This window comes from Schistocerca serialis, chromosome 2 (assembly GCF_023864345.2).
Source record: "Schistocerca serialis cubense isolate TAMUIC-IGC-003099 chromosome 2, iqSchSeri2.2, whole genome shotgun sequence".
Classification (NCBI taxonomy): domain Eukaryota; kingdom Metazoa; phylum Arthropoda; class Insecta; order Orthoptera; family Acrididae; genus Schistocerca; species Schistocerca serialis.
Genome location: NC_064639.1, coordinates 243,963,996 through 243,971,145, shown reverse-complemented (window position 1 = coordinate 243,971,145; position 7,150 = coordinate 243,963,996). Strand labels below are relative to the sequence as shown.

At 46.5% G+C, this 7,150-nt stretch overlaps 1 non-coding gene across 1 annotated transcript; it reads right to left on the bottom strand.

Annotated features, from left to right (window-relative positions):
• Nucleotides 1–366: 366 nt before the first annotated feature.
• On the bottom strand, nt 367–440 carry Trnai-uau (transfer RNA isoleucine (anticodon UAU)). Its single transcript has one exon. It is a non-coding gene; the product is annotated as a tRNA-Ile (tRNA).
• Nucleotides 441–7,150: the final 6,710 nt, after the last annotated feature.

Below are 7,150 nucleotides of genomic sequence, written 5' to 3'. Positions count from 1 at the left end.
ACAAGAGTCTCACAGTGTTTACCAGTACAGGTAAGACGACCCGCAGGACTCATCTCCTCCAAAAAATACTGCCGTAAGACAAACGTTGCCGTGTACCCGCACCGCAAAGACACCTTTACAGAATGAAGTGGTACCTGTTGCCCATATTCCGCAAATCTGCGAACTGACATATCCTTGGAAATGGGCCTCACCTGTCCGGAAGATGATCTATGGCCACTCACTGTCCATTTAAGTGCGAGCAAGTAATGCCAGAACGAACGTTTGTCATGGTGCCAGAACATGAGTGAGTTTGAAATTATAATCAAATCAATACCATTAGCTGCTGACGGGCGTTGATATACAACAACGGGGACAGTTGAAAATGTGTGCCCCGACTGGGACTCGAACCCGGGGTCTCCTGCTTATATGGCAGACGCTCTATCCATCTGAGCCACCGAGGTCACAAAGGATAGTGCAACTGCAGGGATTAACGCCGGTACGCTCCCCGTGAGACCCACATTCTCAACTTATAGTCCACACACTACATTCGTAGTGCCCCTCCCATTATACCCATTACTCGCGGCAGACAATCCACCGAGTCCCATTAGAGTTCAGGCAATTCGTGTGCATCCGCACTGAGTGAGTTTGTATGGATAGCAATGCATGGTGTTTCGTGGGATTTTTGCACCGTGCTCGGAGGCATGTCCAACGTTCGGGCAACTCCTCGTGCACTACATGTTTGCATATCACCACTCGACCCTCTTCCAACTGGCAACATCTTCGACAGACGTCGGATCAACTGCCTCCCTCCCTCTGCCACAATGCACTTCAAAACAACCCGTCTCTTCGAATTTTGTAATTATTTTCCCTACACCCTTAGCAGACATCGGACCAGTGCCGTTTTTCATACGATTGCGAAGCCGGAACTTCTCGAGGGCTACTGGCGCACAGGCCTCTCCGACGTAAACTGAGGAAAAGTTTTGTGCAGGGCCTCTGTTGGTGTGCATGTTCTGCCGCTTACAGCGCCATCTACTGGCCAAATTTTCACAAAAATTTGTTTTTGTCCCATGACGTTTCCTCTTGGATCTACAATATGCTGTTAAGATTTGACGTCATTCTGAGCAGTGGTTCTCCTTTTACAGCGTTTTGAAGCTGGACTTTAATTACAGAGACCCTGTATATTGCCATCAGCCTCTTGACTGGTTTATTGAGGCCCGCCACGACATCCTCTCCCGTGCCAACCTCTTCATTTCAGAGTAGCGCTTAATACGATTATTTGTTTGATATACTGCGGTCTCTGCCTTGGCTTACAGTTCTTACCCTCGACAGATCCCTCTAGTAGCATGTAAATTTGTCTCTGATCTTCTGTTACCCTGTAGCTTCTTGTACTCAGTGTTTTCCACATACTCCTTTCCTCACCGTTTCTCTGGGGGAACATCCTTATTTCTTGTCTTATCAGTTCACTTAAGTGTAGACCTCCTTCCGTAACCCCACATCTGGCCGCTCTCTTCAATGCAGAGCTGTACTTCAGAGGTATATTGTCAGATTAAGAACCATGTCTAGTGAAGAATCTCCTCTATGCACGTTCTAGTCCGCTTCTTGCGGTATTGGCCGCCATTCGGTTAAAATACGCGCTCCGCCGGTCACACGGCCGCTTTTCTTACAGCCACCACCGTGGCATGAGGGCGCTGCCACGAATGCTTACGTCGCTGTCAATGATATTAAACATCCCCTCTCTGGAGCTCCAGCGGCGAGTCTACTAAACTTCAAACATCGGTGCACAGAGCCCATTTTCTGTTTTTTCATAACATTTACAGACATCTATAGCGGTCTGAGCTCGTCATCTACGGAATAATTGTATTGATGGCTGACTGAATTGAAAACCTTTGGATCTGCATATATTTCAACATTCAAATCTACTGTTAGCAACTGACGCTGCAACTAAAGCAAGCAGACTCATGTATTACTTTCACTATTTGATACTGGACGTAGAATAAATTAATATCTGAATTCTCGAGCCGCATCTGTTCTTCGTTCCTGAATTCACTACAGTGTCACAAAACGTATAGAGGGGGTTACAAAACTTCTGTGTAGGGGTTGAGGTACGGCGAGCAGGACGAACGACATAGGTATGTCGCACACAGACGCTGCCTGAGACGTGAACTTTTCTCAGAAAGACCTTGCAGGATAATTTTGCTGTAATCAACAAATGACATTTGACCCATCTGCGTATCAGAGCGCGTTAACGTGCTATTTTCGGGATTCTGGGAGGCGAGTCATCCCCGGAATGAATCCACCTGACAGATCAACGAAGATGGCTGGTGAGCCAGGCAGCTTAGATGTGGCTTTTAGGAGGTTTCCCACACCCAAATAGATAATTACCTGATTGGTACACACGTCCCGGCCCAGATACACGGTACGCAAAATTTGAACGTTCTCACACTTGAACATGAGGTTTACTCTACATATAGACAGACTAGATATACAGATACCATCCATGGGCGAGTGGTGAGGCCAGGGAGGGCATCGGGCCACCAACTGTCACAAACATTGCCAAAACTCATGCAACAATGCCGACACCACCGAGATAAGGGAAGAAAGGGCAAAGAAGGGGAAGAAGAAGAACAGCCAACAAGTGAGTGTATGAATATTGGTACAAGTTTGTTTGTAATGTCCAAACGCTTGGACTTATTATATTTTAGCAGGCCGTCTACAGGGCTTACTTATTTGTAGCTGCATGTTCACTCCTGCTTAGGTGTTTACATAATGTAACACGTAGACGCTTCGCCGTGGAAAAACGTTTGCTAAAGTGGCTAGCATCTCCGGTGTGAAAATATTTATGTTTTTAGACCGTCGCCAAGAGTAAACTAAAAGCAATGCAGAGTTTCTTTTAGAAACGCATCTACTTGCAATGCCCTTAACTCGGGAGCACGCAGCCTACAAGATCGAGTGTTCGCCCAACGATTACGCGCGGCAGGTTGCCTGCCCGAGATATTTGAGGGGCACCGCCGGAGGCGACGCGCCAGCGCGAAGCAGCGCCTCGGAGCCTGCAGAGACTTAACGTGGCTGGTGAGTTCATCCGACACCCACGCTCGCCAATTGACTCCTAACTTGGCTTATGCATTTCACTTTTGTTGTTGTCTTCACTCGAGGACTAGTTGGATGCAACGCTCCTTGTTAAAATGTACTGTGCAAGTGTATTCACCTCTGCGTTACTACTGCAACCTACTTCCATTTGAAACTGTATGTTCTTTTTGTCAAGATCCGCCATATACATCTTTTCTCCCCCTTTAGATTTAGTTCCTCCTCGTTATACGGTGTACCCATCTGCATCGTTCCTCTGTAATACCACATTTCCAAACCTTTACTTCATCCTTGTTTGTACTGTGTATTGTCCACATTACGCTTCTATGTAAGGCTACACTCCAAACAGTTTTAGAAAGAAATGACTTCTTAGATTTAGATTTAAATTCAGTATTGTAATACTTCTCATTATGAGAAGTCTTACTATCATCAGCTTGTATTTTCTAATTCTCTTTACTTCTTCCGTCGGTAGTTTTTTTACAGTCCAAATAAAAATCTCTTACTGTGTAATTTCCTAATCTGATACCCAGAGCACATCATGATTTAAGCCAGCTAACCTCCATTATTCTTGCTCTACATTCCCGTTCAACTAACAAAGTTAGAATCTCATCTAAACACTGTAAAGATTTAATTTTTTTCTCCCTGATCTTTATTCACCGTTCCAAAATTCTTAGTGAACGCCTTTACCACTAGCTCAGTGTACACGCTGTATAAGAATGGGGATAGGCTTCAAGCCAGTGTCACTCCTTTCTCAATTACTGCCTTCAGTTCGACTTTTACAACTCCAGCTTGGCATCTGTGCAAGTTGTAAATATCTTTCTTTATTCCTGTGTTTTATCCCCGTCACCTTCATAACTTCAAACAGCGACTCTCAATCGTGAAAATGGGGATACTTCCGTTTCTGTATAATCTTTGCCGTCTAGTAAAAGCTAAAGGGTATATGAGTATACACTTGTTTGATAACATCTCTGATACTTTACGGGATTTCAGTCTCCTTTCGTCATCCAGTTTTTCTGGGTCAAGAATTTCCTCATAATCCTCCAACGTTGCCTAGTGTATCGGAATTGGTTAGAACAGCACAGCCAGGGTATAGTCTTGCGTTATGTTGTTGAAAGATAACAACAGGAAATGTTGGTGATATGGTACAGCCGCCAGCTTCGACACGTAAGAAACCCAATGGATGGATGCTGACGGGATACCAATTCGATTCTACACAGAGTACGCGAAAGAACTTGCCCCCCTTCTAACAGCCGTGTACCGCAAGTCTCTAGAGGAACGGAAGGTACCAAATGATTGGAAAAGAGCACAGGTAGTCCCAGTCTTCAAGAAGGGTCGTCGAGTAGATGCGGAAAACTATCATGTCATTTCTGGAAACCCAGAATCTACTCTGTAGGGATCTGCATGGATTCCGGAAACAGCGATCGTGTGAGACCCAACTCGCTTTATTTGTTCATGAGACCCAGAAAATATTAGACACAGGCTCCAAGGTAGATGCCATTTTCCTTGACTTCAGGAAGGCATTCGATACAGTTCCGCACTGTCGCCTGATAAACAAAGTAAGAGCCTGCGGAATATCAAACCAGCTGTGTCGCTGGATTGAAGAGTTTTTAGCAAACAGAACACAGCATGTTATTCTCAATGGAGAGACGTCTACAGACGTTAAAGTAACCTCTGGCGTGCCACAGGGGAGTGTTATGGGACCATTGCTTCTCACAATATATACAAATGACCTAGTAGACAGTGTCGGAAGTTCCACGCGGCTTTTCGCGGATGATACTGTAGTATACAGAGTCGCAGCATTAGAAAATTGCAGCGAAATGCAGGAAGATCTGCAGCGGATAGGCACTTGGTGCAGGGAGTGGCAACTGACCCTTAACATAGAAAAATGTAATGTATTGCGAATACATAGAAAGAAGGATCCTTTATTGTGTGATTATATGATAGCGGAACAAACACTGGTAGCAGTTACTTCTGTAAAATATCTGGGAGTATGCGTACGGAACGATTTGAAGTGGAATGATCATATAAAATTAATTGTTGGTAAGGCGAGTGCCAGGTTGAGATTCATTGGGAGAGTCCTTAGAAAATGTAGTCCATCAACAAAGGAGGTGGCTTACAAAACACTCGTTCGACCTATACTTGAGTATTGCTCATTAGTGTGCGATCCGTACCAGGTCGGGTTGACAGAGGAGATAGAGAAGATCCCAAGAAGAGCGGCGCGTTTCGTCACAGGGTTATTTGGTAAGCGTTACGGAGATGTTTAGCAAACTCAAGTGGCAGACTCTGCAAGAGAGGCGCTCTGCATCGCGGTGTAGCTTGCTGTCCAGGTTTCTAGAGGGTGCGTTTCTGGATGAGGTATCGAATATATTGCTTCCCCCTACTTATACCTCCCGAGGAGATCACGAATGTAAAATTAGAGAGATTCGAGCGCGGACGAAGACTTTCCGGCAGCGTTCTTCCCGCGAACCATACGCGACCCGTACAGGAAACGTAGGTAATGACAGTGGGACGTAAAGTGCCCTCCGCCACACAACGTTCGGTGGCTTGCGGAGTATAAATGTAGATGTAGAATTACTGGCTACGAAATTACTGGCTATGCGATATCGCATCGTGCATCGAAATCACCCCATACCAACATCCAAGGTGCTGTGCCCAAGTAACAATTGCAGTCTGGCAGCGTTCATGCCCCACAAGACTTTCAAGTACGGATACGTCCAGGATGGTGCCGTATGCGGGACCAGCAATCGTGTGAAAAGATGAAACAGTGTCTCTGTTGGGTGCACCACTGTCGACGCATTTCCCTAGGCTGCCGCACTAGAAAAAGCTTCGAGCAGCCGCCGTGGTGCTCAAGAAGTCGTCCCACTGACCGTGTGGATACTTACCTTGCTGCAAACAAGTCTCTTTCCTGACTCAAGATACGTTACGTGTCTGTACAGTCCGGTGCGGTTGAGCAAATAGTAAGTCTGTCCTCTAAGGAGGTAATTGTGTGGGATCGTTGAGATCAAGCTTGAGGCTGAGTGCGATTGTTGTAGGGTCCCAACCAGCGCGGGCAGCAATATTGCGGAACGGTAAAGAGCAGTCTCGATAGACCACTATGCTACCGCTGACGAATTCAGACACATGCTGGTAGCCGATTCTGCTTCTTTCGTGAGACTTAACACGATCTTCTCACAAATATTCAAGATTCAAATGTGATATCTGAATGGGAAACACGCTGTGTAATCTTTCGTTATACAGAATATACACCGATCAGCCAGAACACCATCACTACCTACCTAATAGCTGGTATGTTCACCTTTGGCACGGATAACAGTGGCGACACGTCATGGCAGGATAGCAATGAAGCCTTGGTAGTTCTCTGGAGGGAGCTGACACCACATTCGCACACACAAGTCACCTAGCTCCCATAAATTCCTGGGAGGGTGGCGATGAGATCCGACGCCACATCTAAGATGTGTTCGATTGGGTTCATATCTGAGGGCTGAGGAGCCAGCACACCAACGGAAACTAAGCACTGTATTCCTCGACTCACTCCTGGCCTTGTAACATGGCGCATCATCTTGTGGAAAAATGCCACTGCCGTCGGGAAACATGATGGTCACGAAGGGGCGCACGTGGTCTGCAACCAGTGTACGATACTCCTTGGCCATCATGGTGCCTTGCTCGAGTTCCACTGGACCTATGGATGCCCACGTGTATGATCCCCAAAGCATGATGGAGCTGCCGTCAGCTTTTCTCCATCCCTCAGTACAGCTGTCAAGGAACTGTTTCCCTCGACGAATAAGCGCCCTCCCATCGGCATGATGAAGATATCGGAACTCATCAGACCATGCCACGCTCTGCCACTGCGCCAACGTACAGTGGCGAGGGTCATGTGCCCACTTCAGTCGTACTTGCCAATTTCGTGGTGTTAACATTGGCACATCCTTGCATCGTCGGCTGTGGAGGCCCATTGTGAGTAGTGTTCGGTGCACTGTGTGTTCAGAAACACTTGTACTCTGCCCATCATTAAAGTCTGACGTTAGTTCCGCCGCAGTTCGCCGCCTGTGCTGTTTTACTAGTCTGCCCAGCCTACTACGTCCGACAT